The sequence below is a fragment of the Euprymna scolopes genome, chromosome 5, assembly GCF_053919585.1.
Source record: "Euprymna scolopes isolate OS-2025 chromosome 5, ASM5391958v1, whole genome shotgun sequence".
Classification (NCBI taxonomy): domain Eukaryota; kingdom Metazoa; phylum Mollusca; class Cephalopoda; order Sepiida; family Sepiolidae; genus Euprymna; species Euprymna scolopes.
Window position 1 is genome coordinate 113,168,292 of NC_136486.1, and position 24,031 is coordinate 113,192,322.

The window sequence follows — 24,031 nt, forward strand, 5'->3', positions numbered from 1 at the left end:
GTTTTAATGCTTTTTAATTGATCTAAAAAATTAAGTCTTCACGAGCGGTTTACAAAAACATGTTTGTCTTTTTTTTTTTTTTTTTTAAGTTTGCTGCGGAAATGGTTATCATATTCTGTTAAAGCACACCGAAATCTACAAGAAAAATATACTTTTTCCTACTAGTTCGAGTTCATGCTTTTTCTAAAATAATGCAGATAAAATGGTAAATCGTAAAGCATGGCGATTGTGAATTAAGATCTTTTGGGGCAAGAACTGTTGTCTCACGGGGTTGAAATTTATGCGTCTCTGAGGTAGGATGATGTGCCTTAGATTGGTTTGAGTCATGTAGATGAGGTCAGATGTTTAAAAAGCATGACTAGACGTTGACAGGGTACGAGCACTGGAACTGGCAGCTGGTCGTTAGTGGGCACTGCAACAAGTAGTTAGATAGCTGCTGAGTCTCTCTTGGGCTTGTCGACGACAAGAGCATGCAAAAGTCGGGAATTTCCTTGCTCCCTAGCCATGCTGGATATTTGCCCTGAAAGTCGCTGGCTTCATGGAAAAGCATTCCAGTAACAGAAATTGGTTTGATAAATAAACAGATGACTATAGTAAATTTCAGACCGGATTTCTTACAGTCAAAAATGTCTTGGGTGTTTTTTGGTTGTGTACATGTAATCTTGGTTCGAAATTAAATCAGTTTTTCTTGTTCAATTATGAAAAATGAAGTTTTATGTGTTTTTCTTTGTTTTTAAAGAAAGTTGTGGCTATTTTTAACGCACGTGGTCATGATGTGTTCGGAGGTGCCAATCACTTGTCTTTCTCTGCCGACCGGCATATTTGTGTTTGTTTACACAAAAATGAGAGCAGTAATGTAACACACTGTGACAAGAGAAAACAAACTCGTGTGGACAGTAAAATATAAAGGTAGTATTTAAAAATTAAAAATATCCGACTGTTAAGAATTTTGGAAGTGTACGAGAAAGATGGTGGATCACTACTATAGGATGATGGCAATGGATGTCCTCGTTGAAGTGTTCTTTCGGTGATGATGCTGATGCATGGATCAGTTAATGGCTGCCATGATGGTGATGATTAATCCTGATCGAAGTGCTCTTTGGTCTTTTTCACTGATAGTTGTTTCTTTTGACGTAGTTGCTGTAGAACTTTGACTAGCTGAACAAAAAAAAAAAAAAGAAAAGAAAACAAGAAACAATTTGCAGATGTTGATGATGATGGCTGATGATAGCTGAAAGGTCTTTTCACTGGGAACTGTTGCTATCGATCTAACTGCTGCAGAAATTTAATTAGCTGGAGATCAAGCTACAGATGATGATGATTATGATATTGATGATGATGACTATTATTGTTGCTGAGCATCATTAATTCATTTCATATGATTTAGATAATTATTGTTGGCATTCGTTTCCCTGATATCTTTCTAGTTAGAATTCTCTCTGGAAAGACATTGGGTACTTACAGTAGCGATTACATGAAGGTTAACATCCCTAAATGAAACAAACTGGGGTACTTCTGCATTTACCGACCCCCGTGGTTTCTACAAAGTTTCTTGGGTGTGCTTGACCACTGATAGGAATAACGGGAAGCGACCAATCATGAAACGTTATCCCGCTACAAGAAAATTATAATGATAAACAAGAAAATCATGGAAATACAATAAATAAGATTACGAACATGTACCTAATCTAACCTTAAACTCTAACCCTAAACCCAACCCTAACCTGCGCGATCAAAATTAATTTTTTATTTCTTCCAATTTATAAAAACAAAGTAGCCTTCATGTATCCATATTAGCTAAAAATAGACAGCACGTTTGTTAAAAATTGAGGAACGCTCAGCTGACCTTTTCCAGTTATTTCTGTCAGCTGCCAAGCGAGCCAGAGCCAACTTCGTGGGAATCGCGGGTTGATACATGCACTCAAACTAGATTTGAACGTGTCACACCCAGATTGTTATTCCGTGTCTTTAACCACTTAGCCATCGTCACCTCTCAGCTTTTGTATTTGCTGTACTCACAGTTTATCATAACAATATTAATACACATCTTATCTTTCATCCCTGTCTTGTGTGTCATCACTGTGCTGTTTTTCAGAATTTTTCAAACTTCTACAAGTGACAACATAATCGTTCTCTTGCCAAAATCATTCCAGGAACTGTAGTATTAACCATAAATGTTTGGAACTAGGAAAGTCATACCTTTGTTCAGACAATTATTCTCATCTTGGGTGTTATCGGCACAACGTTTTGGTCGTTGAAACCTACGACATTCATTGGATGTGAAATCCACGTTTTTATTTATTTAACTAAGGAAAAGGAGTTAGCTCTGCTTTGCAAGAATGGTATTAGTTATGTTTTTTTTTCTTGTTTTTTTTACATAAACATCACCACTTATCAAGGCCCAGAGGCCACTCGAGGATAAGAGTTAAAGAGTGTACAGTAGTCAATTGGACAATATGGTAATCGTTAGTAATGGAAATTCGGTAAATTTGTTAACTTAAACACATGTGATATCCAAACAACACTGGGTAAATCTACTAGCATAAAAATAATTTAGAATCTTTTAAACAAACTTAAAAAGAACTAAAAGAATATGAGAAACATGATTAAAGGATGAAAAGAAATTGCTTTATTCTATCAAATGTGAAGAAATTGCCCTCAGAGATTATCTTTAAAAGCATATCTGAGAAAATTGACCAAGTTCTATCAGCATATCCTTCAGCTAACATTCACGTATGTGGAGACTTCAATGTTCACAATGTGGAATGGTTGACCCACTCAAACAAGACCGATGATGAGAGGAGGTTCTGTCATGATTTCTCCATTGCTTATGACCTCACTCAGATTGTTCACGAACCCACCCGTGTGCCCGATAATGACGGCCAGTATGCAAGTCTCCTAGACCTTTTTCTCACAACTTGCCCTGAACTATGTTCAGTTTCCGTTCTGTCTCCTCTTGGATCTTCCGACCACTCAGTTGTATCAATTAAGATGAAAATGAAATGTAATAAGTCCTCAGACGTACCTCTCCGTCATACAGTATATCGATACACTATGGCTGACTGGAATAGTTTCCGAACATTCATATCGGATCTTCCTCTGCGTTCCATGTTTAAAAAGGATGTGTCGTCTATAGTATCAGACCTGAAAGAATGGTTAATTGTAGGTATAGACAATTTCATACCCTCGAAAAAGTTCCAGCAAAACCCTAACAGCCAGCCATGGTTTTCTTCAGAATGTGCTGCTGCTATTGCGCACAGAAATCACTTTTTCCACTGCTTCCAACGTAATAGATGTATGGAAACTAAAGCCGCTTTCAGGACTGCCAGCAACCATTGTAAGAAAGTAATAAAGAACGCAAGAGAGTTGTATGCTCAGTCCGTCAAGTCCAAAGTAGCTGAGCAGCGGCTTGGTTCCCACCAGTTTTGGCAAATAGCAAACAAAATCCTGAACAGAAGCGTGTGCTCTATCCCAACTATCATCAATGGACCTGAGGTAATCTCGTCAGCATCAGACAAAGCCAAACTCTTTGCCAAGAACTTTGCAGCCAATTCTAACCTTTGTGACCAAGGCCGGCAACCTCCAATATTTCCTCCTGGATCAGAAAACACACTATGTGATATACAAATATCTGTATGTGATGTTGCCAAGCTAATCAAAAACCTTGATTCCAGTAAAGCAACTGGCCCTGACAGTATTCCAATTATAGTACTAAAAAAACTTCAACCAGAACTAGCACCCATACTTATAAAACTGTTTAAACGTTGTCATAAGGAGAATTGCTTCCCATCACCCTGGAAAATCTCATCAGTATGCCTTGTATTTAAGAATTCAGATGATCGTTCATCCCCCTCTCAGTACAGGCCAATAAGTCTCCTGTGCGTCATGAGTAAGTTGCTGGAATCTGTGTTAAATAGAAAAGTAATCAACCATCTCAGCAAAAATAACCTTCTTAGTGACACACAATATGGTTTCCGTTCTGCTAGATCTACAGCAGATGTGCTTACAGTTATATCTCATAGGATTAGCGAATCTCTCGACAGAGACAACCTTTCTAGGGCAATTGCTCTTGACATATCAAAGGCCTTTGATAGGGTATGGCATAAAGGTTTACTTCACAAGATCTCCAGCTATGGTATAGCTGGAAATGTCTTCTCAATTATTAAATCATTTCTCTCTGATAGGTTCATAAGAGTAGTAGTTGAGGGGCAAAAATCAGAAGCTCACAGTATAAATGCTGGAGTCCCTCAGGGGTCCATCCTGGGCCCAACTCTTTTCCTGATCTACATTAATGATCTTCCAAATCACATCCTTACATCATTTGTAGACATTTTTGCTGACGACACTACCATCTATGGTAGCACATCTAAGACAGTAAATGACCAAGTTCTCTCCGATTCTCTTTCCTCTGATCTTGATCACGTTGTACAATGGGGAAAGGAGTGGCTGGTTACTTTTAATGCATCTAAAACCAAGCTTCTATCTTTACATCATCAACGTTCTGATCCCCATCTGGCATCAATTAAAATGAATGGCTCTCGTCTTGGTGAGGCCTCAAGTTTTGACAGGCTTCTGGGCTTGACCTTTACTCCTGATCTTAAATGGAATACGTACATCAAATCTGTTGCCAAGGCCGCTGGAAAAATGGTCGGATCCTTCTATCGATCCAGTAGTTATCTCACTGCTGATGCAATTCTCTATCTATATAAGAGCCAGATACGTCCAAGGATGGAATACTGTTGCCACATATGGGCAGGAGCTGCTAGAAAAGACTTGTCCTGCCTTGATAGGGTTCAAAATAGACTTCATGGCCTGGTGGGAGATGTCCTTTTCTCTTCGCTGCAACCTCTATCTCACAGAAGAGATGTTGCGAGTTTGTCTCTGCTTTATCGTTATTTTCATGGAAAGTGTTCGACTGAGCTTCAATCTATGGTCCCCCCTCGCCAAACTTTCACAAGAAACACTAGACTAGCTGAAAACATTATCAATAATTTCCCCACTCTGTATCTGTGCCTAAACCTAAACATAGATTCAATGATCAAAGCTTCTTTCTTAGAACTGCACGCCTATGGAATTGTCTTCCGTTTTCCTGCTTTCCAGCTGTCTATAATATGGTTGTCTTCAAGTCCAATGTGAACAAGTTTCTGATGAGCCGTTCCACTTAAGTTAACAAATTTACCGAACTTCCATTACTATTGATTACTATATTGTCCTTTTGACTACTCTACACTCTTTAACCCTTATCCTTGAGTGGTCGATCGGCCTTGATAAGTGGTGACCCTATGTAAAAAAAACAAAAAAACAAAAAAAAAAAAAAAAATACAATCATTTTCGCTTGTAAACGATAGAAAATTGGTATATAGAATAGTGAATAAGCAAGAAACATACCAGGAGAAATAAATATACAAAAAAAAAAAAATTAAATCTAGACTAAGATACTGCAGGGAAATAAAGGAAAACAACACCGGTTACTGAGGACACCAGTGGGTTACATTCCCTTTGCAGAATGATCAAAGCAGCAGACATGAAAGCATGTTTCCCTTTGGTGGGTTAAAACTAATGTGGGTGGGGTGGGGTGAATAGCCCCTTATTTTACCTTATACGGTAGAGTCAGTCCATGAAAGTGAGAAAACCATTCTACCTTACATGGTAGAGAAACACTTATCCCCCATGCTGAGCACAAACCCGGTGAGGGCCAAATATATCCGTCCGGTGGATGAGTTTATGAACATTTTCCACTACTAACAATTACTACAACTACTGTACGCTCATTAACCCTTATCCTCGAGTGGCCTCCTGGCCTTGATAAGTGGTGACTCCTTTGTAAAAAAACAAAAACAAAAAAAAGCATTTGTATCATCATGTATTTGTTCTGTTATGCAATGTTACTCTCTTCATTTACGATTGTCTATATAGTAATGTACATGGGTGATGTATTTGGACGTATTTTTTTTTTTATTCTGTGTCCCCATGGACGCTGAATGACATGCATGTTTTTCCTTTACAGAGAAAGATAAGTAGGGAAATTAAACTTCCAACAATACATCATTTAATTGGAATTCATTATTGAGATGAGCATTGTTTATTAATTTATTTATTGTAGACTATTATCCTCATCTTTTCTTAATATGTAGTGAGACGACAACAACTATGGAAGGCAGTAATTGCTGAGGATGCAGTTAGGAGATTCGGAGTTCCGATCCCGTCGCGGTTACCACCTGACGAAGGCCAGAGGAATAGTTGGCCGAAACGTCATGAAACAACAACCAAGAAAGATGAGGATAATAGTCCGCAATAAATAAATTAATTCCAACAATACCCCAGCCAGTTCGTTCGACCATATTCATTTGGTAAAATGATCTTTGTTAAACAGAACCCAACATTTTATACATTAAAGTGGTTGTAAGATGGTGAGTGGGGAGATAGATGTTATATGTAGTGAAGTACGTGAAACATCGTGGAGAAAGTTGGAAATATAAGGCAAAGAAAGAATAGATTATAAAGAACTATTTTTGAGAGTTTTACATGATTATAAGTTGGTTTCTTGAATAAATTACTAAAAATGTAAGAGTAATTATTTCCTTTGGCTGCTGGACTGTCATAGAAAGATATGGCCCAAAAAAAAGTTAGAATTCTGTTTTTTTTATTTATTTATTTATTTTTTATTCTTGTGAATGATATTTGGGAAGCGTTTTATGCTGTGAAAGGATAAAAGAGAAAAGGTTCTTTGTCCAGTGCCATGAGACTAAATGAGAAGCGATGGGGCAAGGGGGCGTCATACATGAAAGAAGATGGGGTGGAATTGATGATAAAAGAAATCCTTATTTTTTGGGGTGGGGGTCAGAGAAGAAGGCGAGGAGAGAGGGAGGGAGGAGGATGAGGTACTTAAATGAGTGAAAGAAAATAAGAATATATTGTAAATAATTTGTGGTGATAACGGAGGGAATGGAAAAAGACGGAGAATTAGGTGTAGAAGAAGAAGGAGGAGGAAGAGGAGGAAAAGGCGGCGGAGGAGGAAAAGGTGGTGGTGGTGGTGGTGGAGGAGGAGGACAGAGAAAATAAAAGGAAGAGGATAGGAAAAGAAGGGAGAAGATAAAAAAAGAAGTCGCGGTAAAAGAAAAAATAAGAGGAGTAGTAATAGGAAGAGCAAGAAAAGAAGAAATAGACAAAAAGGAGGAAAAACAAAATAATTAAAACAATAAAAAAAACAAAGAAAAGAAAAAAGAGAAAGAAGTACGATAACACAGAAGAAGAAGAGGAAGAAGAAGAAGATGATGATGATGATGATGATGATGATGATGATGATGATCAAACACAGTTCATTTCAGTGTTAGTAATGTCATAGTGTTCTTCACCTTTCGGCTGACAATCATATCCGTCTCCTTAACCCCTATCCTTGGGTAGCTCTTTGCCTTGATAAGTAATGACTCCATAGTTAGAGCAGATCTCTTTAAATAAAATATACGTCTGACAATGATGATAATGACGATGATTAGTAATAAATTTGAACAAGTAAATGTACTTTTGAGCCATATCCCTCTACATATTTTCTCAACTTTTTAAAACATTGCACAGAACGTTTGCACTTATAAAACGATATCAATCGTTCAAATCCAGTTAAAGTATTTCAGCCGATGGTTCCCAAGAATTTCCTTTTAATTTCTTTGGGTTTTTGTTTTTGTTTTAAGAACTGTTGTGTATAAAATCATCTAATTCCATTTTAAAATGTTCTATGCTATTGCTGTTGTTCTTTATCTGATCTGGCAATTTATTCTACTGCCTAAAATTTTGTAAAAAGCTGATTAATTCTTGTTGAGCAAAAACTATTTAAATCGTGCCTATATATATATATATATATATATATATATATATATATATATATATATATATATACACCAGAGGCGAGGGGCGCTCAGCTTTGCTCAGGCGTAAAATACGCTTAAATATGATATTTTAGTTTGTCCAAATTTCGTATAGAGTCGTGATTTCAAAAGTAAAATATAAGTATTTGGGTGCCATCAGCTACAATCAAAACCGAAAGCAAAACTGTAGCATTCAAAGCTGGTGACGTTACCACTGTACCAACGTGACACGCATGTGAACTGATTAAAAATAAACTAAGATGAATGTACAAAATGTATAACGATTTTTTCAATTTTAATCCTTTTTTTTTTACCATTTTAACTGACTAAAAGATCCGTAAAAGAACGGTCTGTAAAAGATCCAATCATTTGTGGCACCACTTATCAAGGCCCGGAAGTCACTCAGGGATAAGGGTTATTACAAGTACTTACGTTAGTGTGGAGATTTGATGAAGTGTTTACTTAAGGGGGCGGTTAATTAAGAATTTGTTAACATTGGACTTGAAGACATCCAAGTTGTAGTTCGGTGGGAAGCAGGCAGACGGAACAGAGTTCCACAGGCGTGCAGTTCTAAGAAAGAAGCTTTGCGTTGCTCAGGTGTTTGGAGGTGTGTGTTGAGCAAAAAAAAAAAAGAAAAGTGGTAGTAGGCAGGCAGGCTCAAACCCGTACCACGAAGGAAGAACAGAATGTGAAACAAAACGTGATGTGTTTTTTGTTGCGTCCATGGTCAAACCAGTAGTGACATAGGTTTAAATTAAGGCTAGACAATCGAAAAGAGGGGATGACTTTCGAAAATATCGGCGAAAAAAGCGACTCCTCCCTATAGAAAAGTGGCCAATTGAGGGTGAAGGATTTAATGTTTTTGGCCAATTTTTCAATATTTGTCATTCGATGGATCGACCTTCCAAAGGGTACTGATCTTGTGAAAATCCATCGCCTCTGTCAAAAGTTTTAGGCATACATACATACATACATACATTTAAAAAGACAGGTGAGATTTATATAATAGACAAGCGGAGGTTCCCGACATTGCCCAAGTGTTTGTAGGTGTGTGTTGAGCCAAAAAAAAAAAAAAAGTGGTATGCAGGCAGGCAGGCTCGAACCCGTACTGTGAAAGAGGAAAAGAATGTGGAAAGAAAAAAAAAAAAAAACGTGGCGGTTTTGCTCTTGTGCTTATCGCCAAACCGGAAATAACATAGTTTTAAATTAAGGCTAGTTACTCGAAAAGGAGGGATGACTTTCCAAAGTATCGGTGAAAAAAGCGACCCCTCCCTGTAGATAAGTGCCAGTTGAGGGTTAAGAAATTAAGATTTTTAGCCAATTTTTCGATATTTGTCGTCCGAAGGGTTGAGCTTCAAAAGAATACTGATCTCATGAAAATCCATCGCCTCTGTCAAAAGTTTTAGGCATACATACATACATACATACATACATACATACATACATACATGCATACATACATACATTTAAACAGACAGGTAAGATTTATATTATAGATGAAGCCACTTTATGGAAGGAACTAAAAAGAAAAAAAATACCAAGACGAAAAATTAGTCAATGATAAATGTTAGATGGATAGATTCCAATCAAGAAAACAGCAATTCTTCCCCCTTTATCAGAAACATCACTCATAGAATGGAAGGACTAAAGGACAATATAAGGGAAGCAAAAGTTACTAAACTGCCGAAGGTAAATCTCACAAGATTACTGACTTTAAACAAATAAGCATTTAAAGAAGACTTCAGAGAACAACAGCCGAAACATTGTGTATATATTATGTGGATAATGGTGTGAATAAGTAAAGGGACAATGGACACCTCTGTAAGGGTAGCTGCACGAGTAATTGTGAGGCAAGGGTTGCACAATTCGCAACCACGCCTCTCCTGAAATGGCACTGCTTGGGCCCAGTGGCTAAAGACAGACTGAAAACAATGCCGAGATAAGTGGAGAGCATATATAACACCTGGAATTCCCAAATGGTCAACCATTTCAGTACTGACCGGTTCAACATTGCTTAAGTTCAGTGATCTGACAGGAACTGGTGTGTCAATGTGATTATGCTGTATATAAGATATATATATATATATATATATATATATATATATATATATATATATATATATATATATATATATATATATAATATATATATATATATCTTCTATAATATATATATCTTCTATAATATATATATATATTCTATAATATATATACATATATATATATCTTCTATAATATACATATATATATATCTTCTATAATATATATATATATATCTTCTATAATATATATATATATATCTTCTATAATATATATATATATATATCTTCTATAATATATATATATATATATATATATCTTCTATAATATATATATATCTTCTATAATATATATATATATCTTCTATAATATGTATACATATATATCTTCTATAATATATATATATATCTTCTATAATATATATATATATCTTCTATAATATATATATATATATATATATCTTCTATAATATATATATCTTCTATAATATATATATATATATATATATATATATCTCCTATAATATATATATATATATATATATATATATATATATATATATATATATATCTCCTATAATATATATATATATATATATATATATATATATATATCTCCTATAATATATATATATCTCCTATAATATATATCTCCTATAATATATATATATATATATATATATATATATATATATATATATATAGAGAGAGAGAGAGAGAGAGAGAGAGAGAGAGAGATAAGTTTAACATAAACAGGAAGAGCAAAGAGAATACAGCACTGTGCCAAAGTGGTTTCTTCCAAAGGAGGAAGTTTCATGGGAGTATGAAATTCACAAGCGATCCTCAGTTGCATGTACATCCTTATCAGAGGAGATGATGACGTTAGATTTTTACAGCTCTTGCAGGGAGGTGTCGGCGTCCTCCTACATACAACGTCTGATATTCCAAAAAGGTCACCCATCTGGTACTAAGCAGGCTCAACCTTGCTTAATTTTTGTGATCTTATGCAAACGTCAACATGATTATATTGTATCAGAGAAAATGAGACAAAAAGATACATTTATTGTTTAGTGAAGTTTGACAAAATAAAAATCATTTTAATTTAAATTGAGACTTAGAAAGAGGAGGGTAAGTAGAAGATATGGAGAAAGAAAAAAAAAGAAAGAAAAGACGGTGATGAAAGAGGAAGAGGAAGAAGGAGAAAAGAAGAACGAGACTAAAGGGAGGAAAAAAAACAATCAAAAGGAGTATGCGAAGTGGGAGAGAAAGGGAGGGGAAGAGGAGAAAAGAGAGATGGAAGGGGGGAAGAAGTATAGCAAAAAGGAAGTGTAAAGTAGATATGGCAGAAGGGAAAGAAGGTAATGATATTGAGAGAAAAAGAAGAGGGGGGGAGAGACAGTAAAAAACTTTGTTTGGATGTTTTCTTTACAGCATATCAACCTTTTTTTTTTTTTTTTGTTATTTAATACCGAATCCAGTAATTTTAGAAAAAAAAAAACAGTTTTATTCTTCAAGGCCTTTATATCTTCAAATATTTAATGCTTGGGTTGATTGTTTTTTAGAAGAAAATTGTTGTTGTTATTTCGGGCACATCAGGGCATGATTGAGTTTTGTAAAGAAAAAGAAAAAAACAAAAACAATAACATCAATGTTTGCTGCATTTTTAGTCAGGAAACCAATATCTTCAGACAGCCTGATCTAGTAGCAACAGGACAGTAAAACAAAAAAAAAAGTGGGTGGGGGGGATAATAAAAAAAGAGGAGAAGTAGAAGAAATATAAAGAACAAGTGAAGCATGCATGGTCGCCCGTGAGTGCACAGTGAACGAGGCATAAAAAATTACTAAGTTCAGCATTTGCCCCCAACCCATTTAGCCCCAAAAATCCCCAGGGGACGTCAAATTCTGGTGAAAACAAACAAACAAACGGCGCAGTTTTAGGCCTTAACATATGTAAATTTTAGTTCTGCACCATGCAAAAAAAAAAAAAAGAAATGACTAAGTCCATAATTTGCCCCCCCCTTCCATTTAGCCCCAAAAGTCCTCAAGGCCTAAACATATTTAAATTTGAGTTCAGCACCATGCAAAACTGCTAAATAGACATACACAGAAAATTTTGGACAAATATGGTAAAATAGTCACAAAAATGGAGTGTTTTTATTAGCCGTAAAAGAGCCCCTGGGGCACACCCAAGAGTTATCGCAAATTATTGACAAACAAAATTATATAGAAATCAGTTAGTTCCAACTTTTCGTAAAGTTTTATAAAAATCCAAAGCATCAATTTTTTTTTTTATAATAGGCGCAAAAGTGTCAATTTCAGCCACTTTAACCTGAAAAGCACCCGTAGGAGGGCAACTGGAGTTTTCCCGAAAAATCCTTTCTGTTACTTTTTTTTTTTACTCATATCATGTTTAATGTTTGTGCAAAATTTCAAAAAAAATTCCAAGCCGTAGATATTTAGAAAAGTGCGGACAGACGAACGGACAAGGGTGAATTTCCAGGTCCACCCTCCTTTTGTGAAGAGACCAAAAAAAAAAAAAAGTAGCGACAGCAACTGTAAAATTATAATCAATAGATTGTGCTAAACCAATGAGTAAAATTCGAACAGTAACGTTTCATAATTTCGTCGTCGATCGACATTATATAAAAAAAAAAAACATTTTCCAAATATGAAACTGAGTAAAAAAAAAAAAAATATTTTTCATTTTTTCCTCAATGAACTTGACAGACTTTGTGCCACAATACTTGTGTGTAGTAAAATAGAGAAGAAACAAAGGGAGAAACCGTAACTGAAATGCATCAGCCATTTTGGGTATCACCTTTCACAATCGGCGTACGAGGGGATGGGGTGAAAGGGTGGAGCGGTGGATGAGTGAAGTTGGGGGTAAGGAGGCAACAAGAATTATTCAACAAAGATTTATTAGCCTGTCAGATTTGCCTACTCCTCACGTTCAGGCACCACCCTTCTTTTAGAATGGTAAGTCAGACTGCAGATATGTTAGGAAGTGGGTGAGAGATGGTAAGGGGTGGTGGTAGTGAAGAGGGGAGATGCTCGCACAAACAGCTTTCTGCTTGAAGGCATTTAAATAGGTTCTTATGCCATTACGCACGGTGATAGGTTAATTTTTATTTTTTGTTAAAATAAATAAACTTGTAATGAATCAATATTTTGAAGACTTTATGTTGCTTCTGTTATTTATTTTCCGATGTTTCTCGCAGCTGCTTCCCGGCTGACTAATAATGTGATCGTTTTTCAAGTCCAATGTTAACAAATTCTTGCTGAACCGTCTTCTTAAATAACCTAATTCTGTTCAATTTCCACCAATACTAATCACCACGGTGTTGTCTCACTGACCACTTGCCACTCATTAACCTTTATCCTTGACTGGCCTTTGGCTAATGATAAGTGGTAACACTCTAGTTATAAAAAAACATATACAAAAAATAAAAAAACCTATGCATTCGAACATAAACTATTATACAGCCGTTTCGTTATCGTACACACAGGTTCTTGCTTGTTTGTGGATTCAAAACCACTCGGACAATTTTAATTCTTTAAGTTTAAAAAAAAAGCCACTCGGACAATTTTAATTCTTTAAGTTGAAAAAAAGAGACGGTCATAGAAAATATCAGAGCAATTAGTTACTTGTACACGTGAGAGAGAGAGAGAGAGAGAGAGAGAGAGAGAGAGAGAGAGAGTTGCACTGGGTACAAAAGCGTGACGGTGCCAATCGACTGTACAACTAATACAGTAGACACAAGGCGAGGAAGGTGGCAGCAATAGCAAAGAGAAATGACAAACACAGATGATGGGCTAAAAGGCAATGTGTATCATGTCATCATTTTACCAAGCGAAAACGGTAGATTGTATAGCAATGGAGATTTTGTATCAGGATTGTTCGGAGCAAGGACGGGGATCTCGTGAGGTTGAGATTCTTGCGCCCCTGAAGTAGGATGACGTGCCTCAGGTTGATCCGAGTCGTATAGACAGAATCTGGTGCTGGGAACTGGTAGCCGAACGCCGACAAGTGCTGGGACTGGTAACAGGATATCAGTGGGCACTGGAGCAGGTAACTGGACGTCAGTGAGCACTAGAGCAAGTAGTTGAACGTAAGTGGGCACTGGAAATTTGTAGTTGGATGTCAGCGGACGCTGGAAACTGTTAGCTGGACGTCAATAAGCACTAAAAGATATAGCTGGAGGTCAGTGAGCACTGGAGCAGTGGAGCAGGTAGCTGGGCGTCAATAGGCATTGGATTGGGTCTCTTGTAATACTGGTATCTTTTTCGACAGCCCCTCCCCCTATGCATAATAATCCATCGGATTAAGATCAGGGGAGTTTGGAGGTCAAACAATAGGATTTGTGTAGGCATAAAAATTGGCTGGCAACCATTTTTTCCATTTTCTCTGGGGTGTGGTGAGGGGGATCCTGCTACGATACATACGGCCTTTTATTAACTAATCTTGTAGTCGAGGGTTTAAGTACTGTGGTTAGCAATTCCACATAAGCATCTGAATTACACCTGAAACATTGTTTGAAAAAAAAAATGCGGAGGCATCACACCAACCTCTAAGGACACAAACCTGAAAATCATGACAGTTTGGCGATATTTAGTCTGCATGACTCTAGGAGAATCTTTAGGCATGTATGCAAGCCATCTATTATTCTACATATTGCACTTTTGATTGGTAAAAAAAAAGAACCTATATTTTCAAACCATTAAAATATTTCCAAATTTGCATATATTTGTATGTATAGTGTCCTGGCAGGCAGCTTCAGTTTTTCTGCTCCAGTTTTCTCCCCTATGGCTTTGCCAGGAATATTTGTTTAAAATAGACATTTGGCGAGATTATTTGCGGGCATCGCTCCCGTGGGTCGATGTGTAGATCTAACGACTATCAACGCGATGGTTCTAGGTTCAATCCTCTGCTTGGGATAGGTGCTAGTTTAGCGCCACTGATGAGTTGTGATACAACGAAACAGTACTGTATGTCAATGACTACAAATATATATATATATATATATATATATATATATATATATATATATATATATATATATATATATATGCTAGCTATTTTTACCCAGCGTTGTCAAGTATTGCTGGGAGGCGGGGGGGTTAGTCACATACTATTTAAGATAGAGTGAATATTCTTAATTCCTGTTACGATTTTCTTGAAAGTGAGAAATAACTCTCATAGCTTAAAGGGGAAACAATTCTCATAGTTTAAATGAATAAAGCTTACTATCTACTTTTAAACGCAACTGATGTTGACTAATAATAATTTGAAATAAATATAAATTAAATTAAACATAAATAAATCAACTTTAATTAATATTTCTTATCAGAAAAATTAATTCTATTACTATATATTACATTATACTATTAATATTATATATTATACTATACTATTGCTATATATTATTAAAATAGATTTTCTGTAATGTAATATGCAAATGAGGTCACTGCTTTAATCTAGATTTCCTTCGAATAAATAGTGGATATAGAAATAATGCTCGAATAAAAACGTACAAACGTCGGTTTTCATTATAGAAATTATATTTCAATACAGAAATTATATTTCAATACAGAAATTAATTTCAATACAGAAATTATATTTCAATACAGAAATTAATTTCAATACAGAAATTATATTTCAATACAGAAATTATATTTCAATACAGAAATTATATTTCAATACAGAAATTAATTTCAATACAGAAATTAATTTCAATACAGAAATTATATTTCAATACAGAAATTAATTTCAATACAGAAATTAATTTCAATACAGAAATTATATTTCAATACAGAAATTATATTTCAATACAGAAATTATATTTCAATACAGAAATTAATTTCAATACAGAAATTATATTTCAATACAGAAATTAATTTCAATACAGAAATTAATTTCAATACAGAAATTATATTTCAATACAGAAATTAATTTCTGAAACATTTTGTACATGTGAATCAAATTGGGAACAAACAAACAGACAGGAATACGACTTTATTATAATAGATATGTTCAACATGGAATACGATAGTTTTCTTAATAACAAAAAAAAATCATATATATGTTCATGATAAATTTAAAAATTTTAGTTATTTGGAGAATTTCAATATCCACTGACATGAAATAGGTTAATAGACACCCATATTATCATAAATAATGAAGATTGCAGTCAGACGGTTCTGATGAGCCTGAGTAAAATAATATTAATTATTATCCTTCGCTGGTGAATGAGACAATCATCCAGTTAACGATAAAAAATGGAATCCCGAAGTTTGCAGTAATTTGATGCTGATTAAGCCCAACTTTTTTTATAAACCAAAAAAAGCGGTCAATTTTTTTTTTAACTTTGGCCCCCTAACATTTATTATTTTGTGTTCATATCAAGTTATTAAGTTAAATCCATGTCCAAGGAACCTATATCTAAAATTTCAAGTGTTTAGACCCAAAATTGTCGGAGGAGTTTGGTAGAGTTCTCAAAGGTCAAATCGTTGAACTTTGACCCTTTAACAGCGAAATTTCTGGCCGAAAACCGGTCACAAAGATTTTCTCAAATCTCAGTACCCTATATATCAAATTTCGAGTCTGTAGACTTAAAATTGACAGAGTTATTGCGTAGGGAAATGTACACAGACACACACACAGGCACACACACAAACACACACAAACACACACACACAGGCACGTTCACTTTTATAGATATACTAGCATGAGTGCCCGGCGTTGCCCGGGTGTTGAGATGTGTATGTTGAGCAAAAAAAAAAAAAAAAAAGTGGTAGTAGGAAGGCAGGCTCGAACCCTTACCGCAAAGGAGGAAAACAACTGGGGAAAAACCTGACGTCTTTGCTGTTACGACCACCGCCAAATCGGAAGTGACTTATGTTTAAATTAAGGTTAGACAATCGAAAGGAGAGGATGACTTTCAAAAATATCGGCGAAAAAAGCGACCCCCCCCCCGTAGAAAAGTGCCCAGTTGAAGGTGAATATATTAATGTTTTTAGCCAATTTTTCGATATTTGTCGTCTGAAAGGTCGAACTTCAAAACGATACTGATCTTGGTAAAATCCGTCGCCTCTGTCTAAGGTTTTAGGCAGACATGTAAACATACATACATACATACATACATATATGCATTTATATATTGGTAACTAAAAATTTTCGATCAAAACCGATTAAAAAGCTTGCCCTATCTCTGAATACCCTTTATGGAAAATTTCAAATGTTTAGACCAGAAATTGTCTGAGTAATTTGGTAGAGACCGCAGAGGTCAATTTTTTTAAACTTTTACCCCTATAATTACTCATTAATATTTATTGTTTGGGGCTCAAATCAAGTTATTAAGTTAGATCCATGTCCAAGGAACCTATATCTAAAATTTCAAGTGTTTAGACCCAAAATTGGCGGAGGAGTTTGGTAGAGTTCTCAAAGGTCAAATCGTTGAACTTTGACCCCCTTAACAGCCAAATTTCTGGTCGCAAACGGATTACAAAGATTTTCCCAAATCTCAGTACCCTGTAAATCAAATTTCGAGTTTGTAGACTGGAAATTAACAGAGTTATTGCGTAGGAAAATGTACACAGACACGTTAACTTTTATATATATATATATATAATAGATAGATAGATAGATAGATAGATAGATAGATAGATAGATAGATAACATAGATTTTTTAGACTCTTAGAACTTTCTAATGCTTCTCTGGTTGATATTATTAACATCTGAAGCATAAAAATATCAACTAGTATAAAATATCGATATTTCAAACTTGGACCACTTTGGTTCTGAGTGCTAGCCGTTGGCAAAGGAAGCTGAAACATTCAGCATATATGGATTATATTTTTAGAGGTGGTTATTTACTTCTTTAAAGTCTGTGTGTATATATTTTGTAAACATTGTGACACAGACCAAGTGTTGATATGTCGTAACAAACAAAACAAAAACAAAACAACAACCAATCAAAAAAAAAAAAAAAAAAAAAAAAAAACAGACTAACCAAACTAAATAAATCTGATTGACCAAAAGCTCAGCAAAATTTCTAAGTTGGATGAGGGTTTGGTGATCTTAATCATTATATATTGTATGCCTTACTGAATCAATTCAATGGTTTGATTGAGGAAGCAGGATGAAATTGGAAATTTACCTTCTCCATCTTCGGATGGCAGCAGAACCACTCGACCGAGTAATATTGATGTACAATTGATGTCTTGGGAATTCATTGGGATTAATAAAAGCTGTAAAAAAAAAAAAAAAATGAAAAATAAAGATATCATTATCAATCAGGGATACGACTGGAAGAATTTTGTCCGAGTTCTGGGCAAAAATATTAAATTCTAAGAAACAAAAATACCCATCCTTCTCTTTTATAGAAAATAAGTTTTTCTTTCATTCTGATGATTACGAAGATAATAAGGATAATATAAATATACTCTGAAGTAGAATAAAAAAAAACCTCCATTACCGAACTACTACTACTACTACTACTACTACTACTACAAATAATAATAATAATAATAATAATAATAATAATAATAATATGAGCTAAGTCGAACATATAGAAATTGCTACGGATGCCAAACACAAAGAGACATCACATGGAATTATGAAAACTGAAACTGTATAATTGTAAGTAAAGTCTCTCCCCTTGCGCCCTCACCTCCTCACCCCACAAAATTGCAGTGTCACGAATAAACTGGCACCACACCGAATAATCGAGGTGGGTTAAGGAGGATGGAAAGACCAAGGAGAGAAATCACTAACCAGACCTCCACTGGATGGGTGCAAAGGTTATCGAAAGAGGTGGCGAGTACTGGAAATCTAGAGAGACTTGTTGTCATTCATAATCCAGGGAATAACACTTATTGTTGGTGAACAATAATTGATAATGATTTGTGTGAAACCTCTTGGTAAATAAATAATAATAATAATAATAATAATAATAATAATAATAATAATAATAATAATGGTGGTGGTGGTGGTGAGGGAAAAGTGCAGGCAGTTCTGGTACCTTGGGGGGGGGGGCTTACTGTCACTCGAATTCCAGAGAAAGCTAATAGTCCTTTATCAGCAAGAAATAAATAGTAAACAGCTATTGTGATAATGCATATTGGTTTGCAATAGCCATCGAAAGAAGAGGTGGAGTGTTCTGAAAATTTGTGAAGATTTGTTGCTATTCAGACTCAGGAAAACACCATCTCTTATTACGCTTATTACCAGCGAGCAAAAGAAGAATAGAAAGAGGATCTACAGTTTACTTTTAGCAACTCTCTCACTTCCCTTATTTTGTCCTTTACTCCTCACACGTTTCTAGCAAAGGGGGAAGAATTACTGTTTTCTGGGTAGGAATCTATCGATCATATTATCATATATGTACCACACTTATTATTGGGGACATTTTAAAACAATTATTGTTTATTTTATGCATATTGTTATTACTAGGTCTATTACAAGAGAAGATTCTTTTCATTATTTTGACTCTTACATCAAATGGTTTCATGCCTTGTCTAGAGTGATTTCCATGACAAAACTACTACTACTACTACTACTACTACTACTACTACTACTAATAATAATAATAATAATAATAATAATAATAATAATAATAATAATGTGAACAAATACATCAAATACTAAAGCACAGAAGTTAATGCAACAAACTAGCTCAAAAGAATATAAAAATAGACATGAGTGCGTTGGGAAGACAATCCACTGAGAACTATGCAAACGTCTACACTTGGAACACGAAGATAAATGATACACATGCAAGCCTAAGTCAGTTATGTAAAATGAAACTCGTAAAAGTCATCTTGAACATAGAAATACAAATGAAAAATTTATCCAAGCAAAGAAACCGAATGTGAGATAATAATTAACTGCTAATTCATAGAATTTGATGTCCCAGCAGTTCACAAGGTGAATATAAAGTAGGCAGAAAAACTAAACAAATATATGGAGCTTGCCAGAAAGCTGAAGGGAATATTTAACGCAAAGGAAATTACTACAATACGTATAATTGTAGGAGTACTAGGAACAGTTCTAAAAAAGACAAAAAATGGTCACCATAATAACATTGATGAAAACAATTGGCATGTTTAGAAAAATTACTAGAGTGCAGAAACCAAACCAAACAAAATCAAAGTAAAAATGGAATAAATAAAAAGGCAAGTGTGGAAAAAGTGTAGGCCGTTGCGGCAAAATCCGATATTTGACAAAAAGAAAACAAAATAGACAATAAAACAAAAGTTATATTTGCAGAGATCCGGCAGTTTATTTAGCAATGGTTAGAATTGCATATTACATTATGTCCTTGTCTATAGTGGAGAATGACTCTACAATGGCAGCATTCAAAAAGTCGACTGTGTTGTGGACGTGTTTGCTGGTCTTGGTCTCGATCACACTCTAGAAGAAACAATCAAACGAGTTGCAGTTGTGTGAGGGCGGCTACAAGTCTGGCGATCAGTGTTTAGGAACATTGTTAAGCAGCAATGCCTAGGTCATCTTAGCCTTGTGTGCTAGAGGGGAATCTTGCTGGAAGACATAAGGGTATCCAGTGGCAATCTCCCCCATCTTGGACTTCATCACTACCTTCAGCATCTCTTGGTATTTCGTTTATGCTTTGTCACGCATTGGATTTTGCTGCAATACTTGTATATTTAGATCGCGAAACTATTGAAGTAGTTTAGAAGTTTTGTTACCTTGGCGATATCATTCGAGCACAAGTAGAAGCAGTGTGATTTCAACAGTTAGATGAAGACGGGGTAAATTCAGGGAACTTCTGCCATTACTAGGTTGTCAGTTTGTGTCGTTAATCACTAGATCACCGTCACCTCCCAATGTATGGAAGTAAAATAGTGAATACTAAGGATATTGAAATCAGCTCCCAAGAATCTTGAAACATTCTTGAACGAAATTGAGATAATACAAAAAATTACAGCATTAAAAAAATACATTACTTACAACAGCTAATAATCTGTAAAAGAATGCGATTGTAAATATTTTATGAAGGGTACAAAAACTGACATTAACTGATTCTGAAGAAAATATGTAGATATCTGAAAAATAAATAAATATAAATAAATATAAATAAATAAATAAAAATAAATAAATAAATAAAAATAAATAAATAAAAATAATGATGATGATGATGATGATCATCATCATCATCATCATCATCATCATCATTACGCTTATCGCTCCGTCCGTTATCATGCTGTGCATCCCCAAAAAAGGAAAGTAGAATTATTCCAAATAAACCTTGTCATTCTTGAAATATAAAAAAAAAAATTGGTGTCGCTGTTGAGGACAAAGCTAATAAAAATGATTTGTCTTTCTTGGCCTTTTGGCTAAGATCAAAGTGTAGTATCTGTCTTCAGGTGCTACATTTCAATTTCTTCTCTCTCAGACAATTTTTTTCTTCACGTTAAAAAACGACTCTGGTGTCTAAATCTGTCCTGTGGGGAATATTAAAAAAAAGTAACTGGAAAAAATTATTTCTGATTTAATTACAAAATGCCCTGGAAATGTCACTTCTGATTAATTATAAAATGCCCTGGAAAATGTCCATTCTGATTATTTTTTTTTTCTACTTGCCTCCTCACAAGGGTGAAATTGGACATGAGGTCAGTTAGAAATTTAGGCGGAAACCAGCTCCCCAAAAGGGACACTCTGATCAATAACAAAGATAAAAATTGTATCAGTAATGAAGGATTTCTCCTCCATTAACCAAGACCAAAAAAGGGGGGATTTAAGTCACTGGAATGCTGAAACTGATACTACACTCAGAAATTCATGTTGAAGCAATGATTGACTAATCCCTAACCGTGTTAATGTTTTTATGTATTACTTTCGAAAAGCTGCTGAAACAGCTTTTGATTTAAACATTACTTTATTTCAAGTATATTTTAAGCAGTAGGTTACGGGATATGAAGTCAGTCCTGGAAATTACTCAAACCGTTTACGATTTAAACTTTACTTTATTTCATGTATATTTTTAACAGTGGGGTGGGGGATATTAAATCAGTCCCGAAAATGGGTGAAACCGTTTACGCATTACACATTACTTTAATTAATGTATATTTTTAACATTGGGGTGGGAAATATGAAGTCGGTTCCGGAAATGGCTACAACCAACTATTTACGTTTTGGACATTACTTTATTTAATGTATAATTTTAACAGTAGGATGGAAGATAAGAAGTCGGTCCCGGAAATGGCGGAAATAATAAGCCCAGACAATATTTCAAAGTTATTATTTTATTAAGGAGGGAGCGATAATGTGGGTATAAATTATGAAAAATGATTGTCAAAATTAGTAACATACCCAAGAATTATGAAAAATGATGAAATGGAGGTTAATTGATTAGTGTTTGTAATGAAATAATCAGCCCAGCAAATGTATCAAAGTTATTATTTTAGTAAGGTTGGGCGACAACATTAATTTAAATTATAAAAAAAATATTGTCGAAATTAGTAACATATCCAAGAATTACGAAAAATGATGAAATGTGATTTGATTGATGTGTTTGTTTGTAATGAAATAATTAGCCTAGACAATATATCAAAGTTATTATTTTAGTAAGGTGTGCGATATGGTGAGTTTAAATGATGAAAAATTATTGTCAAAATTAGTACCATATCCAAGAATTATTAAGAATAATGAAATGTGAGTTAATTGATAGTCGTGTTTTTTTTAATGAAATAATCAGCTGATACAATATATCAAATTTAATATTTTAGTAAAGGGAGGGGCGATAATATGGGTTGAAATTATGAAAAACTATTGTAGAACATAGTAAAATATTCAATAATTATGAAAAATGATAAAATGTGAGTTAATTGACCGGTGTGTTTGTAATGAAATAATCAGCCCAGGAAATATATCAAAGTTATTATTTTAGTAAGAGGGCAGTACAGTTTTAATAAAAAACTAGAATAATATGATTGTGCTTTCATTCATGCTGAACAGAACGCTCACAGCATGCCCAGCAACAATATATTACATATGAAAAATGCTGCTGTGGAATTTCCACAGGTCCCGCTAGTAGTAGTAGTAGTAGTAGTAGTAGTAGTAGTAGTAGTAGTAATAATAATAGCCATTACCAGCGAGAAAAATTAGTTTAGAAAAATATATGGAAGAACATTTTATACCTTTCACACATCGTTCAGTGTCTGAATTTTTTAGATTAAGGTTAGAATTGATAATTTGTATTATTTGTATTATTCAGATTCTGTGTTCTTCTCACAGCGTTTCAACTGATGTCATCTTATTTAGGTGTATCTTGTCAAACCCAGGAATCTTTCTGTAGAAATATGGAATCTGCACGGAATTTCGACTGGAACTCTTTATTTAATTAAGAGGGGGGTAGCATGCACTGCCAATCATGACTGGGTAAAAGTTTTATTTAATTTATGATTGAATCGCCCTCACTGAGGATTGAACCTCAGACCTCGAGAAAAGTGTCACTTAGAACTGAATTTTACCTACAAGGACCCATAGCATAATAGATAAAGTACTTGGTAAAATTGGCAGAGCATGTTAACCCCATGGATTAAATAAAAGGTTCCGTATCAAAATAAATGCAGATTTCTGAATTTGACAGAGAGATCCCTGAATTCGATAAGATACGCCTCAGGAAGGTCGGAGGTTAAATCGGCCAAAACATTGTGAGAATAACACTAAAGTTGAGAACAGTAATCCGAATAATCCCAATAATACATAAATTGCTATGTGAAGAAAAATATTCTGATATTATTTGGTTAGTGAGGATTTCTTCAGTTCTTTTTATCTGTTCCATGTTCTTGATGACTGCTGGAGTACCAAATTGACCTGGCAACCAGATTTTCTGCCTTCCTGTTACTTAATGCCACCCCTTTTAACTCTCGGATGTTGCCCTTCCCCCACCTCTTTCTTGTTTGCCCTTTCTTCTTCCTTCCTGTATAGTTTCTTCCAGGGTTGTCTTTTCTTTTTCAGTTGCAGTGTTTAAAAATGTTACGATAACATTGCATCTCTACTAAACCAAAAAATACAATGTTAATTTAATGAATATGAGATGAGGTATTCAAGCTTGAATGTTTTTATTTCCACACATTTGAGAGTATATTTACAAAATAAAACACAAA

General features: G+C 34.7%; 1 long non-coding RNA gene and 1 pseudogene across 1 annotated transcript in view; one reads left to right on the forward strand and one right to left on the reverse strand.

Moving 5' to 3' along the window:
- LOC145276956 (uncharacterized) overlaps positions 1–24,031 on the reverse strand; it is a 116,721-nt gene that overhangs the window by 26,037 nt on the left and 66,653 nt on the right. Inside the window, exon 2 of the long non-coding RNA XR_013868062.1 lies at positions 18,058–18,148. This is a non-coding gene — a long non-coding RNA (uncharacterized LOC145276956). The remainder of the gene's footprint in view (positions 1–18,057; positions 18,149–24,031) is intronic.
- On the forward strand, positions 21,236–21,324 carry LOC145277327 (U2 spliceosomal RNA; annotated as a pseudogene).